Source organism: Sturnus vulgaris, chromosome 4 (assembly GCF_052056855.1).
Source record: "Sturnus vulgaris isolate bStuVul1 chromosome 4, bStuVul1.hap1, whole genome shotgun sequence".
NCBI classification, from domain to species: Eukaryota; Metazoa; Chordata; class Aves; order Passeriformes; family Sturnidae; genus Sturnus; species Sturnus vulgaris.
In genome coordinates this window covers 60,215,100-60,239,484 of record NC_142246.1, presented here as the reverse complement: position 1 = coordinate 60,239,484, position 24,385 = coordinate 60,215,100, and the positions used below count along the sequence as shown (strand labels likewise).

At 37.8% G+C, this 24,385-nt stretch overlaps 1 long non-coding RNA gene across 1 annotated transcript in view; it reads left to right on the top strand.

The window, feature by feature from the left end:
* LOC148224036 (uncharacterized) overlaps positions 1-24,385 on the top strand; it is a 173,372-nt gene that overhangs the window by 146,007 nt on the left and 2,980 nt on the right. The window lies entirely within an intron of this gene.

Here is a 24,385-nt window from a genome sequence, read left to right as displayed (position 1 = left end):
GTCTGAAACCTGAAGGAGTGAAACTGCATTGATGTGGTTTCAGAGGTTGAATGTCACCCACCTGTACCTGCACTCGGGAGATTTCACACCACCACACCAAAACACACATAATTCACTGCAGTATTTGACAGCTGACATCACACCCAGAGCACACCCAGACTGCCTCAAACAGTGTCACACGGGGGCTGCCCCTGCACCAGGCAGTGAGAGGGGGGTCCAAAGTGACCTGCATGATAATTCTGTGCATTATTTGCTTTGCATTAAGCTTGCTGGCTCCAATGAGCATCTGGATTTCGCTGTATTTAGCATTTTTTCAAACACATAGGCAAATTCGTGCTCTCAAAGTTTTATCTGACAATATTTGGGTTTTCTTCTCAAGATTGTATATACTTTAGGGGGGGCTTGCAGGGGGCTTTTCAGCTCTCATTTGGTCTGTCAGGAACAATATTTTGTCATATCTATAGCTGGACTGAAAAGATCACTTTTCCAAAAGGTGGGGCCGTTTAGATATTTGCCTCACTCTTTGATTTCCTATTTCCCTGCATACTAGTGGTTTTTTTAAATGCCATGCTGTAAAGGAAGGTTGGGCTTCTAAGTCTATTTTAACTTTTCTCCTTGATAGCTTTCATTTCCCAATACTTGGTGACTTGCAGGATAGGGTCCGTGCTGTAGAATTTACACAAAAAGCTCTATGAGATTTGCTGGGCACAATTGTGAAAACTGTTCAGTATATCCTGTTTTCTAAATGTCAGCTTTTTTCTTTTTTTTTTCTCTTTCATAGTGGGTGGGCTGACTAAACAGAGACTTTTTTACATGGTACTTTGCTGTTTTCTAAACAGAGCAGCTATGTATGCTATCTAGTTTATATACAGCTTCTTTTTTTTCTTTTTTTTTTCTTTTTTTTTTTTAAGCAGGGTACCCTTATAAATACGTTGGATTTAAAGAAGCTAGTCCTACAGAAAGTGCTTTGTTTCTAGTATCTAAAACTTCTCTTGATTTTTTTTTTTCCTTCATATTTTATTCAGTTGCTTTGCTGTGTGCCACTTTCTGTGTGTTTTGAAATAATTATGCATAGGTCCTACAATACAATAAGGCCAATGTCTGCAAGAGTTTTTGTTCTGACATATAGCATGGACTGGAGCTAATCAGAACCTAAGTATGGACTTTGCACTCACCACAGCTTCTAAAATACATAATTGACATTATTTTGGGCCTTATGACAGCATTTGGCTTTAAAGCATTAAAAAAAGACCATTCCAAATTAGGAAAATTAGAACAAAGAGCTATTCTAAAATAAATAATAAGTATTCTTAAAATATATCGGCACATAAATACATCTCAGATAACTCTGTCATTGGCGAGTCAAAGGAAGACACACTTTTGCTGCAATTAATGCCTCTAAATGAACCACATACAAAATGATTATCCTAAATAAGCTCTATAATCTTGCAGGCAGCATATCAGAGCAGGTTGGAGGTACTGTGTGGCAGAATTCAGAGTGGAATTAAAGGCTCTTCTGAGCAAAACTGGTTCCCAGCCAGAGAAGCCCTCATAAGCACTAGGAAAATCACCCAAAAGTTGCCACTGGGGATGTTGCCCAATATTTTTTCACTCTAAATCCGAAAATGGATTTCTCTGAATGTGTTGAGACCAGGTCTGTGTGTACCATGATATGATAAAGTGTGTGCTCAACTCTCTTCCTACAGCTCTGCTGATGTAGCTCTATATTTTACTTGATCTTTATTTCCATGCTACTCTTTTTCTTTGTAGTTTCTCCAGGTTTGATTTCCTTTCCTTGATTACTTCTTGTCTCTTTTAGTATTCTGTCCATTCCTGGCAAGACTGAACTCCTTCTTCTAGACTTCACATGCCCCTATCCACATAAAGGCTCTTGACTATGATACTTGATTTGATAATGTCTGTTGAGTGACATCTTAGAGTTGAAGGCAGTGATAACCAAGCATCTAGCCAGTTAAAAAATTCTGCTTAGATTTCCTTTGGAAATGATTGCTTAGGGCTGCGTCAGCTTTCTGTTTTGTTGCATAGTACACTGCTGTTTCTGTGTTTTGGAAAGTGTTTTATGAGGATGTGCACTACCCTTAGATTAAACCTGGCCTTGATCCTATGACAATGTGATTGTTCTGGCCTTGATTCCAAGTAACAATTAACGCTAGGAGCACAAAAAGTTTTTGTGAGTTACTGCTACGAGTATCATATTGAATGTTCTGTTTCTTTGACGGAAAAATGTTTGTCAGAAAGACTCTTTGGAGAGAAATTTTTTATTCAGTTTGATCAGTCTTTTTTGTTGGGGAGGTGATCTTTGATGCTTTATTTGGTTATTTGCACTACTACAGAAGTATTTTAAACCAAGGGGAGCAAAAGACAGCCTGTTACATTTGCTTCCCAGGTTCCACTGCCCACAAAACAGCATCACTCCATGGGGAAGTAGGAGGTTCTAGCATTCCTTGGGATGTGTGGGAAATGGCGTGTGTGTTTATATGGCCGTGGTTTCACCTTACACAGGGACCACCAGGTTTTAATGACACACTTGGCCACAGGAGGTTCAAGCCACTGACCACTCTGTTTATTCCAATGAGCCAGCCTGTTGGCACTGGGAAATCTTTTACCCCAGTTTACACCACGACATAAAAATAAGACAACACATTTCTTGTCTATTAGTCACATTTTCCAATACTGGCACTGGAGATTCCTAGGGAAGGCTTTTTTTAAAATATTCTTTCTCCCCCCATGTGCTACCTGTTAAAGGCAAATACCATGGAGGGTGTTTTGTCAGAAGGATGTAGGACAGTGACAGAGTGCAAAAAAATAATTTAGGCAGCACATCTTTAAAGAAACTTTAGAGTGTGAGGTGAAAACAGTCCAGCTCCCCATGATGTCCTGTTTCTAATGAATGCTTTGTTCCACATCAGATTCTTGCTTTTCAAAGTAAATAAGGCTGGAATTTTCTTCAGAAACCTCATGTTTGTTAATTCTGTTTGTGGGGGAGGGAATGAGAACAAAACTTTTAATCAAAATTAATTATTAATTTTATAATATTCTCCATTAATTTTTTTCAAATCCATTCTCAAAATAATTGGGGAGAGGGAGGAAAGTCAGATGTCCTAACAATCTCAGGCAGATTCTTTGCTTTATGAAGAATATATGTCCCCTCTGGTATTGATGAACAATGAGAGGCTGTTACCTATTGATGCAATATTGATGACTGACAAAATTCTGATGTGAAGGAGGGATTAGATGGAGGTAAATTATGTAGGGATAGTAGTGAAATGGTATGTTGTTAAAGTGTTGTATAAAATGTTCTTATGGAATTAGTTTAACTCTGGATACGTCTTGTGCTAGAATTATAAAGCTTAATCTGTTCTTGATTAAGTCAACTAACTGAAATATCTAGTTGGAGGCATATGTATATTTGTTATTGAAGTCAACCCTGAAAACTTGTTGTGGGATTGGTGAAAGCCTGGTTGTCTTTGGTTTGGACCTTTTAACCATGCTTACCACAAGCTACCTAAAATATAAAGAGCCTCCTTTTTACTCAGGCCTTTTCTGATGTTAAAAAATATGGACTGTTTGGCAGGGTGACATGATGGAAGTGCCCTCCTACTCTCCTATATTGTGGAGTAATGGCAAGATTCATTTACATGCTTCACAAGCTGTTATTCATAATTACATGTTTTAAAATATTTGAAAGGTTTTCCTTTCCAGGCTCCAGTTGTTTTAGACATTTCCACAGTGATGAGGCTTTAGTTTTTATAATATGTTATCGAATTTGCTTCTCTTCACTATCATTCTGCCTACATATTGCATGTATTTATTTTCTCTTTCTCAGTATATCACCAGCAATGACTGAAATATGGACTGCACACAAAAACATGGAAGCATTCACCAAAGTTCTTCTACTGACAGGAAACTTTTTTCTTTTTTTTAACCTTTAGCACCTCTTTCCTATCTGCAATTCTGCTGTGCTAGAAAAATGAGAGAGCTTAGGACGTCTGCACCTACATTTGTAGCACAAATTAAGTACGTGAGTTATTAGGCAATCTCCAGTCCCACTAGTTGCATTTAATAATGAGATATTTCTTGAGAAGTGCAGTGAGGATTAATTACCATTTGGTATATTGAACTTGTGAAGTATAAAGGCCCTAATTCAACACTATTTAAGCATGTGACCAGCTCCAAGCACATCTGCTTTACTTCCATAGGAATCAATGGAATTTAACCATGTGCCTAAAGTTAAACCTGTACTAAATCACTTTTCTGAGTACAAACAAACTGTAATGTAGAGCTTATAAAAGCTATTTCTTTCCCCCCGAGTTCTACAGAGCAATTTCTAATCAGACTGAAGATATAAAGCTCTCTCTTTTTTAGAAATAATGTTCCATTTTCTTTTCAAAATAGCTTTAGTTTATTTTGATCAATATATTAACTTTAATGCCCATGTTTTCTCACAGGAAATGTCTTCCATCTATTAAAAATAATTCATAACTATTTGAAAAGCAATAGAGTGAGTCATAAAGCTTGTCCAAAACCATCACAGATTCTCATTTGTGTGCAAGAAAGTATTTCAGCTTATACTAAAAAAAAAATTTTTCAAAGGGAGATTGTCAGAAAAGTGCCTTCTTGTGATTCATACTCAGAGAAATTGGCATTTAAGTAAGATATTCTACAAAGTAAGTAATCTGATCAATGGTTAAATAAAAATGCAAATCTGTAATTTTTATCAGCTCCTGCTCTTCTGCTCAAAAAGACTTTGAAACATGAATCATTGATCCATGGTATCAATGATATCCAGTATGTACTCAATTCTTTAAATATTTGTATTTCATGAATAGTTGTCATGAACTCCGGACAATTACTCAGAAGAGATAACAGCAATACCTGGCAGACTGATGGCAGTAGGATTCTTGCCTGATAAAGAGTCTTGTAAGATCAGTGCTATTTTCAGAGACCTGTTTTTGTGAAAGCAAGGGTGGAAAATTTTATAAGGGAGACAGTCAAGTCTTACAGCAACTTCTCCAAGTGAGCTACATCCTGTCTTTCTATAGAGCAGCAGTAACTATTTTACCAAGAACAGGCAAAATCTTCTGAGCCTAATTCCAGTATCTAGGAAGTGTAAAGATTTGGTCAGCAGTTGGAATCTCTGATATCCCAGGACTTTGCAGGCTTCAATGAATGCCTACAAGTAGTAGAAATTTCTGCAACAGCAAACACAGCATTTCTTTTCTCCAGATGTTAGTCCATCCCCAAAAAAATGGGAAATCTGGAAATGATCAATCTTCTTTGTGAGAACTCTAGTAAACACATAGCAGCTTCATTTCCAGATGGTGAAATCCACGTGCACCAGGCTTTCTACCAAGCACTCAGATTCACCTGAATGAGGCTCTGTGTGTGCTCACTGTCGCTTTCCTGCTCCTGCACACATCCCCCCCTTCCCTTCTGTGCCTGTTCAAAGAAGGTCTTGCTTGCAATCAGCCATACCCAAGAAGTGAACTCGTTGACTGTCATCTTGTCTCATGTTTTACCTGTAATATTATGCACGTGATGAATTATGGCCTAACCAGTTAGCTCTGTTGCTAACAGAGCTAAGACTCAGTAGCTCAGACAGTGACATCTAATTCTAGGAGTCATTTTTAACCCCAACATCACTTTGTTCATCCTGCTTTTTCCAGTCATTAATTCTTAAACATCTGCGGTGGTTACCTGCACAATGACATGCAGAATAACCGGAGAGTACAGCAATAGTGAATTATGGATTTGGCCTCCTTTGGCACAGCCCCAAAAATCCATAAGGGCAGGGAAATATGACAGAAGTCAAGAGAGCAAAGGGGATTCGGAACCACTTCTAAAAAGGATGTTCCACCTTTTGCCTATGCTCTGAGAGTTGACTACATTAGATAATGCTGTTTAATTAGAAACCCAATTAAGTAGCATTTAAGTGGTATGTTTTAAATATCATCTGAAGTCTACTACCAGTAACAACACTCCTTTAAAATTCTTCATTTGTGTTAACTGTCTTTGAAAAAATCAATTGCATTTTAAAGTACTTTTTCATTCCTGCTGTGTGGAATAAACTGCCCAGTGAGATTATTTCTGCCCAGCAGAGTTATCAGTCTATACAGACAAGCTACAAAGAGCAGAGAAAATATAATTATCCGCATTTTGCAGCTGGGAAAACCTGAATTCAAACGTGTGAGAGCTCTGTCGAGAATGAGAAACTGGGGTGAGTTTAGCAGGTTCATTAGTTAGCACATTTTAATAAAATCTGGTTTTAGTCATCTTTTGAAGACCAGAATGTACAAAGAGATTAATATTTAAAAACAGGCTGTGGTCTTTGATGTAGTTACTATTTTATGAGAAGTGGTGACTTCTATTTTTCTTAGAGCTGCAATTTACTGTCATTGCAGTATGGGTGTTTTCAACAAGTGCTAGCATATTTATCTGTATTGTTAATTATATGTAATACTGATTTTTCTAAGAGCATATATTCTGTGTCTAAATTTGAACTACAGTCATTTCACCAAGTAGAATATGCTAGAAAAAGTATGAAAATTATAGCACAGATGCTCAATTTAGTACAGTATGTTCAATTTAGTAAAGAGGTCAATATATAATATACATCAAGAAAACCAAATTAAATGGATTTACCTGATATTTTTGTTGTGCTGGTTAGAGGAGTTTAACAGATACACTTATTATTTAGGAATGCTGTCTATTGTACTCGAGAGGTAATTGAGAGATGAACAGTTAAATTCTGAAGCACCTAATGACTTTAAAAAAATAAATCATGTGTAACCTTGGTTCTTTAGTGCAACAGAAAAACTTGGGAGCCTGGTTTCTGTTGGTTTTTAAGGAGTCCTCTGGTCATAAATGCCTGTGATTTTTTTAAAATAGAGACTCTGAAGAAGGATTTACTAATGGCTCCCAGAAGAAGACACTAAGTTGCAGTTGTGATGTTTTTTTTCCAGATTAGAATTCTTCTGACACACAGCTGTTCACAACTTGGTGGGAAAGTTTCTTGTCCTCTTGGTTAAGGAGTTGTCTTCTTCCAAACATAGTTTTGATGAAAAGTCTTAACTCGAGTTGAAATAACTCTTCAAATAGCCATATCCAAAGCTGTGAAGTATTTTGGATGTGACTGTCAGGGCCTTTCATTTGTCTATGTTCAACAGAAAGCCAGTGTACAGAGAAGCATACTGGGTGAGGTTTCAGAAATGTTTTTATTATTTTCAAGCACAGCAGTTTCAGTGACAAGAGCTGAGAAAGGTGCCTGAGAATTTTGCCCTCTCCCCATGTATTTTCTCTTCAGAGCAGTCCCTACCCTGAAAATCCTGTAACAAAAAAAAAAGGGATCATATAATGTACAAAGGAGAAATTGAGGATTAAAGGATTTTCCAAAGGCCATAAACAAGTGAGGGAAGGTATTCTATCCCTCACAGAGGTGATTTTTCCAACAGCAAAGTTTAAGTACATCACTGGGCAGCTGGCAGAGGAATTTCTAACACCGGACATTTTTCATCTACATCCATTTTTCAGACTAGCACATGATGAAATCATTAGTCCTTGTGGATCAATGGGTATATTGCCACTGATTTAAGTGGAACCAAGATTTCTATCTAGAACTGTTAGTCTTGTCCCAGCTTTAAAAATAGAAGTGTCTGCTTTAACGAAAAATGGGGTTCCTTACTCAAACATTCTCCTTTCCTTCCTGCACATTAGGACAACTAATTGATTTTTACAGAAGAGGTAGCTGCAGCCAGCCAGTTGCACTGATAGGTAATTCAGTTTTTAATAGCCTGAAGCTGCTTGGTACACGAGCCTCAGTCAGAAAGTTGCAGAATCATGAAGGATCAGTGCAACTTTCCAGTAAGGTTATTTTTCACTAGTAGTTTATTTTCTGCTTGGTGGAACACAACAGTAAGTCTAGGGTAAAGGGGGAGTTTGGGGTTGTTTTTGAAAGTAAAAAATATAACAAGTCAATAATATCATGGAATAAGTAATGCTTTCCTTCAATACGTCTGTCAAGTGAAATGAGTGATACTTTACCGGCAGTTTAGATGAGTAACTGCTAGAACAGGATCAGTGTCTTGTGCTTTAAAAATAAACTTCTTTGCTCTGAGTCAACATCTGTTTTGCCTTGGCCTTCATTTAGCAGCAGGAGACCATTATCCTGTGATGACTTTCTATTCCACTGACATCTCATCTGGTGCACCGATATTCTTAGTATTTTACTCCCCTGCTGTGCCCCTTCCCCTCAGCCACACACACACAAACACTCTTTATCTCAGCCTGTAGAATGCTGTGTTCTGCTGTTTCCATGAATAGGAGATTGCACATAATGTAATCAATCAGTTGCTTCTACCACTAAGGAAAGTGTGTCCTTCCAATTAACTTCTTACATCCCAATAACACAAGCAATGGTCTTGGATAGGTGCCTAAAATCAGGAACATTTATCCAAACTGCCCTGACATTCAGAATCTAAGGGGGACTAGACCACCTGAGAAGGCAATCTTGCATAAAATTCTGGCCAGATCTGGTCTGGTTATTGCTAGTGTTAAGAAAATGGAAAATAATTATGGAATAAACTAACTAAATTTTTACAAATACTTTGCTTGTTTTGGGGCAAATATTTGGAATCAAACTGGTTTCCCCAGACTTACATGAGATAAATTATTATTCAGAGTCACTAAATCTGTTAAGTTTATTGTTTTAGGACAGTTAATTCCTAATGCTATGTCCTTTACTGTAAGAGAATACATCAAAGTGGGAATTTCTTTTCTTGATGCGGCAGGTTTTTTTCCTCCAGAAAGCAAAAGAGAAGAACATAAAATCAAAATGTAGCAATCCTTGTACTGGAGCATTCCAGAGGTCTGTTTAACCCAAGATGTCAACAAGAAGATGCTAAGGGTTGTGTGATTGTACAGCTTTCCTGCTTTTACGATGGTGCAAGGACTAGATGAACCCTGGGGGCAGGGCAGGGAGGGAAATTGCTGTTATGGTTTGCAGAGCTTCTGGAAGCACTCAGTGCCTAATGGGGTGAGAAGTTTCCTCCTCCTGTGTCTTTTTCCCTGTCTCCTACACAGCCATGAATGTCCACACATGCACTAATGTAATGGAGGACCATTATGTGATGGCAGCATGGGCATGCTTTACTTAAGTTGGTTTTTAGGATGCACCCACAAAGCCCTCTAGATGAGTCAATCAAATTCATCCCATTTCCCTGTATGTCCTTTTGAAGTGCCTGCAGTGAGTACCAAAGCCAAAACCTATCCTTCAGTATTATTATTTTAAATCTAAGTAGGACTAAAAGAGGATGTGTTATATGATGGGTTTACAGGCATGGTTTGAACCTGTCACCAGCAGCAAATTACATCTCTCACATTAAAATATAACCTCCTCAGTACTGTTTATTATACCTGAGTGTAAGCTGATTGTGATGGACCATGATTGTCAACTGATGCAAGGAAGCAAGACAAAGATGGCTTTGTTCAGTTTTCGTTTTTTCTGTGAGAAGTTTAAGCTAATGTGTCTGTACGTGGCCAACTGAAAACCTCCTCCATTTACTTTTCTCAATGTGAAAGTATAATCTGTACATTTTCTTTTCTATCCTACTGTCTTTAAGGAATGACTGTGGGAACTTGCAAGATAAAGCTGCTATTGCTGCCTACTGCTTCAGATTATGTAGTGCACACTGCAGAACCACTGTGTATATTTTTCTTGTTCATGGGTTGTTTCACTGCCTCATACCTAAACAGCTAGAATGAACTGGCATTCAGGGTTAGTAACTTATTCTAGGTGAAGTTAACTACAAGCCTTTTCAGTAATTTGGACTAGTTTCCTTTGAAACAGCGTTTTCTTAGTTCAGTTTTTTGACTGTATTGTAGATTCCTGCTTTTCATCTATTGCCAATTGTAGCTGATGCTTTTGCAAAGGCAATTAAGATGGGAAAGGGGGAAAAGAGTGCAGATTTTCTCACAAACGTGTCCTGGGTTTGTTTGAAAATGTTTTCAGAAATGGTATTTTCATCTCGTACTTGAGTAACTTGTAGTTCAGGATGTTTGTGGTCATGTCATGGTGCATATTCTGCCACATTAAGTGACCACATCAGGAGGAAAATCACCCCATATCATCCCCTTTTATGCTCTGCCTTGGGGTAAGTTACATGGTATCTATCTCTTGAGATAGAGGAAAAACTGCTGAAAAGTGCTGAATTGTGTTTGAAGACAACTGAAACAACTGAATCAAAGACAATGTTAGAACTCCATTTGGAAGCCCCTATTTTTTGAATAATTTAGAGAATATCCCAATCAAAGTACTATTTCTGTTACTTCTCACATCTTTACCAAGAGAAGAAAACAGAATAACTGGTGGTGGGAAAAGGATACTGGTATTTTGGACTATTTCCATATTGTCTTGCAGTTCATTGCCATGTTGAAAAACACATTTTCTGAGCTTAACCTACATGTTTCAGAGAGGTGAGTTCCTTGAATTCGGCTTGGGATGAGGTTCTAATACTTACTGCTCAGTCATCTGACTCATAGGGCTCCCAGCTTTGCACCTCTACTGGAGTTTTCCATGCAAATAGAGTTTCAAGCATTGGTAAAGTATATGTGGCAAGTATTTGATTCAGGACACAGAAAAGAATTGAACATGAGTAGATCTAATGTGTTTGAGAAGCAACTTTCTACCCTCAAATATTTATGTGTTAGCATATTTCATGAAGTACATGAGTTTATACTGTTCTTAAAAAAAAAAAAGAAAGATTTAATATAACTTTTGATATATTCATGATCCACGGACTTGTCTAATCTTTCACTTTTTTGAGTTCCTTGAGAATGTAGTTATTTCTAATTAAACAATGTTGCTTTTTAAGGAGGAGGACATCTTGAAATACTCCAGCAAGCTCTTTTTCTTTAAACTTGGGATGGGACAGTCAGTGAAGGAAATGCTAAAAATTCCAAATCTGTGAATACTTAATTTTAAAATATGTCTGCATAGAAAAGGTATATTTATGGACCACACAGTTCAAGGAATAAGGCCAGTAAAGTTCAGGGTCCCATAGCCACAGGATGTCTTGTCAGATGTGTTTCAATAGCCTTTGACCTTGATTTTGGGAATGAGACAAACATTGCCAAGACAATAAAGCACTAGGTACCCATTATTGTTCTTTGAATGCTCCAATGAGGCTACATTGCTCTCCCAACAGGTAGTAAGCCTGCAAGTGTGGAAGGTGAGGAAGTCATCAACATTCACAAACTTGCAGTCTTTCCTGAAGTGCTTTATAAACATAGTCATTGCATCTTACCCATTGTATAACTGTAACTTCCAGTCACAAACTTTAAAGGTATTATTGTGTGTTTAATTCTGTATAATAGTCTCAAAAATATTCATGGAGAAATGTTCTTCTCTCTGCAAATGCAAGTAATTTTCATTATTTAGAGTGTGAATGGTGAGGTAAACCAAATACCACCTAAAGCACTTTGTGGTTTTATTCAAATGGCTGTTTGTAAATACTTCTTGCAAAGGGTTTCTTTACCCTGTATTTGCTCAGCATTAATCCTTGAAAAAAAAAAATCTTGTGTGGTCAATGAAGACATTCAGTAGAAAATTGATCTGCTGAAGTACTTCTCTCAGAATGAAAATTGCTTATATGACGTGCTTCTTTAAACTCTTTTTTCTTAAAATCATGCAAACCTCACATGTAATTTATTCATACAACTTCTCTGCTATCTTTCTTGCTCTTATTTACCTGCCTAGTTCCTTTTCTCTGTCCATTTTTGTCTTCATGGTTTTTTCCATGCTGCTGGTTGAACACAGGATATCAGCTAATTCATGTGCTGCTGCTGTGCCTTAGCTCAGCTGACTACGTAACACGCATCGAAAAACGTATTTTCCCAGTATTTTCCAGCACAGATTCTTTTCCAATGTTGACAGTATGCTAAAGGATGTGTGTAAGCAACAGCTCTGCTGGGACATTTAATGGCCTGTCTGGCTACAGCTCTGTCACACACACAGACACACTCACACACGGCCAGCAATCACTCACAGAAGTTTTAGTCTTCTTCAGCAGTCGTCCTTTGATGCGTCTGGAATGCAAAGGATTCATTTCTAGTCCACACAAGATATATTGCAGAGTATATAGATGTACGGAAATCGGAGCTTAGCTGTTTTTTGGGACTGCCAAAGTTTCACTGTAAACACAACTTCAAACAGAGCTGCTTTCTTTAGACTTAGGTTTATCCTGAAATTCGCAGCTTGTTTTCATTGTGAGTGTGCTTGTGGGAAAAGTCTGTTATACTGTAGATAATTTGCACGGCTGCCCAGAAATCACTGCTGTACAGCTTGGTACAAGAAGGCTGTTTGGGCAACACAGGCTGTTCTCTCTGGATTTTATTTGAATATGTTGGCACTGGAATGGAGCCTGGAAGGTAAACTTGATGGTTGGTGTTATAAAGGCCTGTTCCTGCTTTTGCTGAGGTTGCAAATGAGTAACTGTAGTAATCTATAAACTATTGAAACTTTTAGCAGTTCCAACTCCTGGAACCCTGTGTTTGCTACCCTGAAAGTTCTTCACAGTGTAGGAATAGCAGCATTCTTCCAGAGCCTGGGCTGCCATGCTCTTAGCTTGAAGCCACCTGGATTTGTGGAGGTCCTGCCTCTGTCACTCAGCATCACGAATCTTTGCTCAGAACGTCCTTCTCTGACCTAAATTTCTCTCTTGTTTGTTACACTGTGTTTTTTCGTTGAGGCTCAGGTAAAATCAATCCTTTCAACAGCTTGAATTCTTTGACTTTTTGCACAAAGGGTAAACACAGACAGCAGGCTGAAGATAGTTTTGGATTAATATGCCAAATACACCTGAATTCCAGGGAGCTCAGAATCTTCTTCCGATTCATTAACAACCATCATTAATCTTGATAGAACCTCTAATGGACATAATAATACTTGAATTTTGTCCAATCCTATTACTCAGATAGCTGCCTACAGTCAGAGAGTACTGTGTTATCCTAGAATTAACAGATAAATCTTCTCCATGCGCTAATGCCTAAGTAGCTGGAGTTTTAACAGAACAGTTAATGTGACAAGTCTTATGATGTTAATTGGGGCAGAAAATGAAATATTTCTACTTGGTAGAAAGGAGCAAATATCCCAACTAAAGATGCAGACAAATTTCTGAACTTGCCAGCAACTTAAAAAGGAATGCATATGGTCATCTTTACTGTTGTGTGTGTCTAAGCTTGTGTTGTGCAAATTGTCAAAACTGTTTTTCTCAGCATAGTTTTTAAAGGGGGGAAATAATAATGACAAAGAAAGATTTTGCCTCACACAGTATTAATTTATCTCAGCAGCTTACACATACATTGGATGATCTGTTGTTCTTGTAAAAAAAAAAATTGTGGTTCTAAAAATGATCTTCTTGCTCAACCATGGATTTGAATTCCTTGCCCAAATATGCATGTGAATGTCAGAACCTAAAGTGCATTCATGTAGCATGTAATTTTCTGTTGATGATGATGAGCAGTGACGACTCTACAGTAAAAATCCATAGATAACTTTTTTGTAATATACATGTGCATTTATAAAGCTTATTAAACTATGAATTCTTTTAAATGAAACAAGAAAACATTTTGCTTTTAAGCTAAGTAATCTTCAGAACTGGAGGTGCTGATAGAGTAATTATGTTTATTCTTTCAGTTTCACAATTTCTGTCTTATAAACATTGTTTTGCATTATTGGGCTCCACATTTCCCCTTCTCATCTGATGTTTTACAAATATTTTTCTAATTGCTTGAGACAGTGTGGTCCAATAAAATTACATCGACTTTCTGCTGAACTTGTTTGTCTGATCCGCTGCCAAAAGTTGTAGGCAGCTAGGCAGAACACTTGGTCTCACTTTCTTTCACTCCCTCTCCTCTAAGGCAATGCTTTCAGTCAGCCCTCTACCCTTAAAAGAGCATGCATGTGAAGACTTAGGGTTGTGAACTATGCATTTTACACCTCTAAGCCATTCAAATGCTTCAGCAGGGCACGATATCCCAGCAGATTTTCAGGACTGAAACAGCATCTCTTTCTCTCTCTGTAGATTGTTATGTGATGAAGTTAATAGAGATAAATCATACATTATATTTTAAAGCGGAAGTACTCGTTTTCACTCTGTGCCCATTCATGTTTCAGCATAGCAACTATCTCAGCCTCTATTCAGTATTTCTTCATCAGATAAAGGACAAATGACAGCTTGAAGTGTCCAGAAAGTGAGGTACTGTACTGCCTTATCACCCTTAAGAGCCCACATAAAGAAGGTACAAGGCGATATAACAGCTGACATACATAGCTGTAAAGCATTCTATATTTTTACAGTGACAGGGATACTCAGAGGAGAAGTGCAATCCTGTGGCTCTGAGTGTCTGAAAGAGCTAACAGAACAATGAACTATTATTCTTGGGTCTTGATAACTGAGTGCCTTACAATGAGGGATGAATTGTAACTAGCTGTGAACTGAAAGTAGACCCTTCCCTTTCATTGTCATGAACATGTTGCTGTTTATGATCAGCTTGGCAGACACTTTCTTTGTGACATTACATCTCTTCTGGGTTTTTTTTTTCCCTCTCATCTAACGACATGAGTCTGTAATTTTGTTCTTTATGGTATATAGATTTCTCGCGTTTCCTTTTAAAAGGACAACATGCACATCACACACCTCATTTCCGGGTGCATTTTTGACTGTTTGCTTACCTTGTGCCACATTTTGTGTGATAGAACGTGATCTGGTCTGAGATCCCTTAAAATAACTGGCGGCTTGATATTTGGAATAGTTTTTTTAAGTACCTTGAGGTAGGAAAACAAAGCAAATAGTGCTGGTTTACCACAGTGGAACAGATATGGTATGTGATCAGTTAGCTGCAGCCCTCAGATAAACATAGACAGACAAGCTAGCAAGCATCAACAGAAACCACATTATTGTCCCACTTAGACTTCTGGCCTCATGTTTGTCAAGTGATCTCTAGAGCCTGAAAAGCAAAACAAAAATTTTCAAGTACGGAGAGTTGAATTTGACATTATTTGATATTAGGCGTCTATGGTTCTTTTAATCTTCAGCATCAGTCGTTTTTTAGCTGTCTTTCTCTCCACTTAGTTAATAAATACATGGGCTGTATAATGGATGGTATTTATCAGTGCAACCTCATTTAATTTTTTAAGAGCTGCATAAAGCATAAACATAATATCTCTGACTTGGGCAAATTACTTGACATCCTTAGTAACATAAGAATAGCTAATAGTAATTTCAGAGAGAGTTTGTTGGAGCCTCCAGATGTCAGGGGCTATGGAAGTGTAAAGTATTATTACAGATGTTTCTCATAATAATAATACATCTGATAGCAGGGCAGAAAAAGGAATTAAGGGCCAAGTACTTCAGTCATTAACTGAGCTGAACTCCCACTAAGGTCTATGTGAGTTTTGTTCAAATAAGGATTACAGAATTCAAATGTAAGTAATTATTTCCAACATGGAATGATTTATACTGCTTTTCCAGCCTTGTCTTTCTAGAATCTTGAAAACAGAGTCAGAGTATATTGACTCACTGTACACAGAAGGAAAGCTTGCCAGTGGAGGGCTTGGTAGCACGAGGAAAGTTTGACTCAGCCGCAGATACACAAAATCAAGCGGGGTGACTTATGTCTGCAGAGCAACCAGAAGTGTGCCTGCGGCAGAAAGAGTCATACCCACGGCCCCACGGGGTTCCAGAGGATCCCTGTGCTGGAATCCTGGCTGCTGCATTCACGGTGCTGCTCACAAGGTGGGGGCCTCCAGCTCAGCAGTGCCTGGAGGCACCGTGGGCTCAGTTCTCCTTAAAGACATCCCAAAGAACCCATGGAGAGGGAAGCTGCCGTGCAGTCGATGGAGGGATTTTCACTGAGAGCTTTCTTTTTAGGCTGTGAGCGTTAGGTTGTTTGTTTGGGTTTTTTAAAAGCTGTTTATGAAATAAGTAGCTTTAAATAGCCTGTGTGCTTGTGGGAAACCACGGCCAATAACTTTGCTTTGTTGCAAAGAGCAGGTACTGTAGCAGTGCTAAACACATTCAGATGCAGTTGGGTCCTACAGTATGGACCACTCTGACTTTGTCCAAGTGGTGTCCGTGAAATTCTGATAAAATGCAGATGTTTAAAATTGGTCTGAAACTCTTAAAATACTATTAGGTACATACTCACTGTAGAACTTGTAGGTGTGCCATCTTTCTTGAACAATCAAATCCTGCAAAATCCCGTTTTTCCTTTACTGCTCAAGTAGAAAGTTGCTGTGTATGTGGTACACAAGTCTTCTGAAACACTGGTGTGTGAGATGATAGGTGGAACATTATTTTTGGCAACCCTGAACTTTTTGAAAGCCTCCATATTGCTCCACATCTGTGTCTGGGACACAAAATTGTAGTTGTTTAGTGCTGGTATATCTGTTTATACACATGGAGAACAAAAAGAGGACTGGCATAAACAAAATGTCATATACATTCAAATTTTGATTACAATAAAATAATCATTCTGACATCATCCCAAAAACCGAGTGCCAAAAATAGTAATCTGCCAGCTCACGAAGGGCAAGCCTCGGATTTCTGTGGTTTGGTTCGTTTAAGCACTAAGAAATTTAAGCATGTTCACAAAACTTCTCAGGTCGAGGCTCTGTTCCTACTTCTTTGCTGAGTGCTAAGAGGATAAATCATCGTGCTCCTTTCTGTCCCCCTGTAGCTCCAGCTCAGGTATCCTGTGCAGGATTCACCTTGGTTAACTGGACATCAGCAGTACAGGACCACTATAAGAACTAGTCATTAAACTTCTTAAAATCAGTAAAAAAAGAAAAAATGGGGCATTTCATAACCCTGATTCATCGAGCCTGTGTAGCCTTGGAATGAGATGCCTCATGCCTTAATAGTACTGATTTTTCTCCCTAGGCTTAAGAGGGATTCTTGAGCTGTCTCACATGTGGCAGTCCCACTCATCTGCTCTCTGTCTTTCAGTACTCTCAGATTCAGCAGCCCAATGGTTGAGTTTCTCTCAATTTTGCCTTGAAATCATTACTGTTATTGTGGTGATGATCTGTAAGAGTCAAGCAATTTGAATTTTAACATTACCGCTGGAATAATTCATTTTCCTAATGTTCTAATAAATATTTAGTGACATTTTAAATGTTTATTCTTTTCCACACTATTCCATGCCCTATGTCATTCCATGTAAGAAATTAATTGCCTAGCATTGTGAAATTGTGGTTTTGACAGATATATAAATAAATATATTGTTCTGTATATTCAAATATTCCTTATATCAGATATTGATATGCTGTACTAGTTAAATAGATTAAGATTTTTGCCTGATTTACTTGAAGGCATTTTTGGTAGTAGGATTTGCACAGATTCTTTTTGGAGGCAATGTGCTCAAAAGCAAGCCAGCAAAGACTCCAAAATTTACTGGAATGGTGATGCAAGTTGGGGGATTCTTAATGATCAAAGCTTCGAAGTACTTTGAAGCAAGATTCAATTCCCCAATAATGTTGTGATATAAGTCAGATGACAAAACCAAAGAGATGTTCTTGGTTGTTTCACGAGCAGTGCTGAAAGAAGCTGTCATTAGATCAGGAATGGCAAAATTACCCAGAACACACAATCCAAGCAGAATTTGCCATGTCTGAATTACTTCATGGGTTTTGCTAAACTAATTCAATAATAATAAGTGTGAAATGTGAAACTAGAATATTGACAGCTGTGATGTTTGATAATATATGTGAAAAGAAAGTGGTGGTATTTAGGGAAGATTTGATATGGGAGAGCAGAACTAGCAATCTCCACTGAAGAAACATCTGGAAATTTCAGTTACTTTCATGAGGAATTCTGGAAACCCTAAAGAAAACACCAGTCTTAGGTATAATAGAAAACTCAATGGAAATTTTGATTCCTCACCTTCCAGCAGCCAAAGAATCATAATTTGTTAGAGAGCTATATGGAGTTAAGAATGAAGATTTCTAACTGTAGAACTTGTGTGATCTAACATATTTGTAGCATATTTTCACTTTACTCATTTTCAGATAATTTTCGTGTTTCAAAAGCTCATGCTGAAAGGTAGGTTGTGTCTTATAAAAAAAGTACACTCATAAAATGAAAATTGACAGGAAAATGAAATTTTCTTGAAGGAAGATCGTGGACTATGTGTAGAAATTTGGATGACAAAGTTATTTACAATCATTAAAAGAAAGAACTCATCTTTTATCAAAACATTTTAAAGCAGGTTTTGTTAAAAACTGCACAATACATTAATTTCGTTTAGCTCTCCATATGTAGTATCTGTAAGGCAGGTAGTTTAGCTAGGTGCTAAGGTTTCTTAAGTGACAGAAATGGCCTCAGAATTCTTATAATATTTAAGAATAAATGAATTTTTTGAGAGTTATTATTTTCTAAAGTAAAAATTGGATTTCCATTGAAATATGAAGAGTCTTACAAAAAGCTTTTTGAAGGGTATGTTTCAGTTTTTAGTATTTTACCAATTACCAGTTTTTAGTATTTTTAATTTGTGGAGAACAGGTTGCTCAGAAAATCTGAAGTCTTCTGTGAGACTTTTCCCCTCCCCTGCCCTCAAACAGTGCTGATTTTAACCTGGGTAGTTATTTTGACTGTTTGTAAATGTCTGTTGACACTTTCTTTTTGACTTGCAAATGCAGAACTTTGGGTAACTGTGTCATCTCTCAGGTTGCCCATGTTTTGTCTCCCACTGTAAATAACCATTTTTACAAGAACATGCCACTCTTAGAGATTTTTCTGCATATCAGAAAACTTTCTCAGAGCAGAATTCACTGAGTCTTTGGGAATGTCTGTAAGCATTTTTTAAACTAATCAAATGAAGTCCTTTTTCTTCTTCTGCTCCCTGGCAAAGGAAGGGACCACCCCTCAGTAAGTTGTAACTGTTTTTTATATTTGGTGCAATGAAATTAAGATTAGATTCCAGACAAAACTGTTTTACTCAACAAAAATAAAACGGTGAAAATAATATACAGAGAAGTCTGTATTTGTAACTTGACTGGAAATCAGACTAAAGCTTTGAGTCTTCTTCAACTGGCACTTGAAAGACTTTGTATAGCTGAAATTAAATAAGAAAATGAAAGTATTTTTATTATATGTTTGTGTTTTATTGTACCTCTCTTGCTCACAGCACTCAGAATTTGGTTGCATTCCCTAATGCTATGGATACTGGAAAACCAGGGCTTTTAATATCTGTTTAAAAACAGTGCTACAGTGAATCTCCTTCTCCAAAACATGCAAGACCAGGTGGGAGCTTGGTGGTCCATGGCAGCCTTTTCTAACTCTTGCTCTTCTTTCATGGGAAATAAGACGATGAAACAATGCAAATCCCACCATAAATATGTAAATATCCTCAGTATGGAGATAAAAATGAGAAAGAAGTAGTGGTTTCATTTATCCCATATTAACATGTTTAACTATGATAAAATACTGCTTTTTCCCTGACTGGCTTCCTGCGTGTTGTTGCCCCATATAATTAGTGTCATGAAAAATTATATGGGTGGTCAGGGAGAGCATCTTTGATAAGTTTCTCCTGTTTATGAGTTATGGTAACCATAGTATTATTTTTTTTAAGTTAGACTTGGTAATTTCCTGTTTCTTCTTATATTGTTATTTCCTCTGAGATGTAAAGAAATTGAAAACTTATTTTTCATATATTACAGTGCTCAAGTAAAATGTTTTGCAACAAATCACAGCTTTAGAATGTCTGTATATTTGTAATTTTGTCTCCCCAAATAAACTTCTTGTGACTTTACATTGTTCTGCTTTTAAGAAAGTACTTTGTCCCATGGGGAGAATCAGCAGAATGTGAATCTCACCCTAAGATTAATGTTTTATATTTTCATTTTACTTTTGGGCAAGCAATTGAAGCCATCCTTGAGGACAAACTTTTTAAACTGTCATTTTCACAGAATCATGGAGTCGTTGAGGTTGGAAAAGACCTCCAAGATCACGGAGTCCAACCTCCAACCAAACACCACCACGGCAGCTAAACCATAGCAGGATGTGCCATGTCCAGTCATTTCTTGAACACCTCCAGGGATGGTGACTCCACCACCTCCCTGGGCAGCCTGGTCCAGTGCTTAACCATCATTTCAGTGAAAAAATTCTTTCTGATGTCCAACCTGAACCTCCCTTGGCTCAGCTTGAGGCCATTTCCACTTGTCCTGTTGCTGAAAGAAGAGATTGACCTCCACCTGGCTACTTCCTGCTTTCAAGTAGTTTTAGGGAATGATAATGGCTCCCTTGAGCCACCTTTTTTCCACACTAAACACCCCTATTTCCCTCAGCTGCTCCTAAAATGACTTACTCTCTAGACCCCTCACCAGTTCCATTGCTTTCTGTGGACCCACTCCAGCACCTCAATGTTTTTCTTGAAGAAAGGGTCCCAGAACTCCTCTGTTCCCCTGTTCAGGCTTTCAGGAAAGTTTCAGAAAACCTGTGTAAAGGAGATAAGACTTAAAAGTACAAGTGACTTTTAATTCCTGTTCATTGAAGATGGGACTTGAACATAATCCTAGCTAGACATAGGCACATAAGAATCAAAGCCAAACCTTGAAATCATGCTTAAGGCAGAGCTGTAAAGTCAACTCTGCTTTATTTGTTATATCTAGGAGCAGAATTTGCTAGTAAAGAGCTACTAAAGATTTCCTTCTAGAATGCTGTAACTGACATTTGTGACAAATGTCATTCTACAGATACAGAAATACATGCCCACACACATAACTTTCCTTGACCATGGGGAATTTATCAGGATCCCATTTCCATGCTTTCACTAGATCTTTTAAAACTAGACAAGGAAACATACAGAAACATGCCAAGGCATAGGCGGCTTCGTGTTCTTCAAGAGGGATAATATGTTAGCAATATAATACAGGGAATCTCTGCCACATGAACCAAGAATTCAGAACACAAACCATCAGGCCCACAGGAGAGGTTTGTTTTATCTGAACTTGGAAGAAATGGGCCTGTGGAAACAAACCAATCCAAATGATCAGCTGAAGCGATTCTTCAGCAAAAGACCAGAAACAGATGTTGATGCTTTTTCTCAACAACTGCAAGCCAGTCAGTTCATTTTCCAGTTTTCTCCCTTTGTGATAAAGCTTCAGGTTCTCATGCAGGTCAGGCAAAGGAAAGCCTTGAAGTAATTTGACTCCCCTTTGGCTTTGGGTTTTGTCCTTCCTGAAGATGCTGAAGGAGTTACCAGTCATCTTTATGTGGCATGAATTTACAGTATTTCCAGTAAATTCTCTCATTAGGAAATATTTTCTTCCTCTGCAAAAAAACCTTTCCCCACAGAGATTTGAGAATTACATTCCATGGAGGGTAACAGTCTCTGGAACAAATGTGTCTTATGGAGGATCTTAATCTGTATGGCATGTAATATATTACTTGGGTTTACAATGGAAGGCTTTAACTTCTAGACTTCAAACCTCTCAGTCTGTATTACTGTGTTAATGGACTGGCTTTTCACCTTTTAAAATTTTGGTTTAAACTTATTTCACTGAAAAGTGAAAATGACTTTAGCAGGCTGGACTGACTCTGTTTTCTCTATTACACCGTGTAGCACAATGAGCACAACTGGCAAGGCACTAGTGAAGAAAAAATTTGGAGACTAGAACAACCTCTTCCCTTCAGAAGAAGTGCCAAAAAACACTCCTCAGTATTTGAAAGTGAGCAACAAAAGGAAGAGATACTTGATGCAATTTCAACTGCATGAAGAGCTGAAGTTTTACTAGTGTCAATTCATTGTCTTGATCCTCAATTCTACAAGTGTATATCCCTTGTTATGGAACACAAATTCCAAACAACAAAATGGCCATAGCTCGGCTAAACTTCATCAAATTCTGATTCTTGATGTTTGCATAGGAAGAGACTTTCTTTTTTAAAAATCTGTAGGGTAAAAAGACATTCCTTAAATCCTTTACTTGTTATAATAACTACGTTTGAGTTTAATGTGCTTCCAGTGAGTATTTTTAAAGCATTGGTGTCCAAAATAAATTTTAAGAAAGAAACTTTTATCCCTGAGAGATACTAGGAACCCATTGAATTTATAGGAAATACTGGCATTTTATTCAGTGATCTGATTCACATGTACTTCTTGTGATTCTAATCCTACAGAAAATGGCAGTGGAACAACAGAAATGTTTGTGTAATAATAGTTTGGTTTGAATATTGGCAGATAAAGAAATGCAGATTTTTATTAGTGTACAAAAATCTACCGAATTCTAGATTTTGTGGTATAAAATATATGTACCATGAAATACATGGAAAGAAGAATACATTTTGATGTGTAGGTCACTAAATACTCTGAAAAGGCAGGAAGGTTTTTTTGGAAACTCTTCATATGAGGCACAAAATGGGATAGTTTTCTAAGTTCATAGATGACCATTAGGGCATCCACCAACAGAATCACCCCAGGTCCAGTGAACTCCTCAGGGAATTTGATTGTAGTGAACAGACTGTATTACATTAGCAGGATGCTGCACTGATCTTTATTTCATCAAAGATGTGCAAAAGTTGCTGTAGTTTAGGAAGAAATATTTTTACTTGTTCTACTTTTGAGTCTGTGGGTGGCCACTAAGGATCCACAATTATTTTCAGGTTTTGGGCACATTTCTACAGGAGACGTATCTTGTTTTTTCTGTCTTTATTTTGGTCAAAGAACAGTACAGTATCTGTGACAACTCGAAACCTCTTTAGAATAGTCTTGAAGTGGCAAATGAAATGGAAATGTTTTTTGCAAGGTTTTTCAGAGAGAAAAAAAAATTTGGCCAAGTGGTTTTTATTTTGTCTTTAAGGCTTCAAACAACTAATTAATATTAGCATCCTTGAGCTTTATGTGTTCTTTTTTAGTAGAAACCTGCTTACTATTTTGATAGATTCAGAAGGGAAATAATAGTCTTTCAACACCTTTGGTTTTATCTTCCTCTGTGGTCATTGTCCTAAGTTCAGTGGCTTTACTGTCACTCTTTAAGTCTTAATTGCTGCAAATTTTTTCTGAAACAAATGCCTCATCTAGTGTATCGTTGTATTTTGAGGAGTTCTTGATGCCATATGCACAGCAAATCAAATATATATTAATGTCCAAGGATGATATTATCATATAAATGAAGGAGGAAGGCAGCAATGAAAATCTAGAAACATTATTTTCCTGTGGAAATGAACATAAGTCCCCTAAGGCTTTAGTTCTTGGAGAAATGCTCTGGAGAAGGCAAAGCTAACCAAGCATCTCTCTGTACAGTTGGATTCCTCTGGAGTAAGTCATAAATGATAGACAGACAGCCTGCAGCTCATCCCCTGAGCCCGAGAGCAGCACAGAGACACAGACACGGGGAGCTCTGGCAGAACTGTTTTGTCTGGTGGGCTAAAATCCAGCCTAGGAGGGAATGAAGAAACTCAACACTGAAAGGAAATGAAGGAAAAGCTGTTATTTCCCGGAACTCATCTGCAAATAGGTCATCACTGAGTCCCAGCTAGGGACTCCCCCAGAGGAGTTTTGCCAGATGGCACTGGGAATGCAATGACTGACATTTTTTCTCTCTCTGTTCCCGTGTCCTCCCCCAGGTATTCCTGGATTGTTTCTCCTTTGCTATCCTCTCTGTCCTAATCGCAGGGTCGTCTGAGAAAGGGCTTAAAAGAGGGCGGGGATGTTATTTAATGGGGAGCCTGTTGTGAAATGTCCTTAGCAGGGAGCTGGGGTGCTTATTTAGTAAGAGTTAGAGATGTGAAGGGGTGTAGGAGAGCAGCAGCACGAAGCTGGGATAAACAGCTCTCCTCTGTCTCTACCACCACACAAGTCTCTGGTTTGTCAAGAATTTTGTGCCCAAAGCCAAATTTAATAGAAATTAAAATAGGTAAAATCTTTCCAAAGAAATCCATCCTCCCCTGCTTATGACCACTGTTGTTTACTGGAGATCTAAAATGAGATGGCTGATAGATTTTCATCAGCTTAGATTTCCTGTGTAATAGAAAATAAAAAACTAATGAAAAAAATTTCTCAAGTGGTGTGTTGCTCTGCTTCTATGCTTTTACTTGGCTCAAGTTTCACAAACATAGGTCTTGCTCAGCAAATGAGGTTTGCAATTTTTTACCTTAGGAATATGTTTCTTGATGAAAACTTTCAATTTTGGATGTTGATGTAGTACAGTAAACGACATAATCACTTCAGACCTGACACTGGCCATCTTCAGAACTGAGAATGTCATGTCATTCCAATATGCCTTATGGATCAGGATGGTTCTTTGAGAGAAACTGTGGGTGCCACATCACTGGGAGTGCTCAAGGCCAGGTTGGATGGGGCTCTGAGCAAA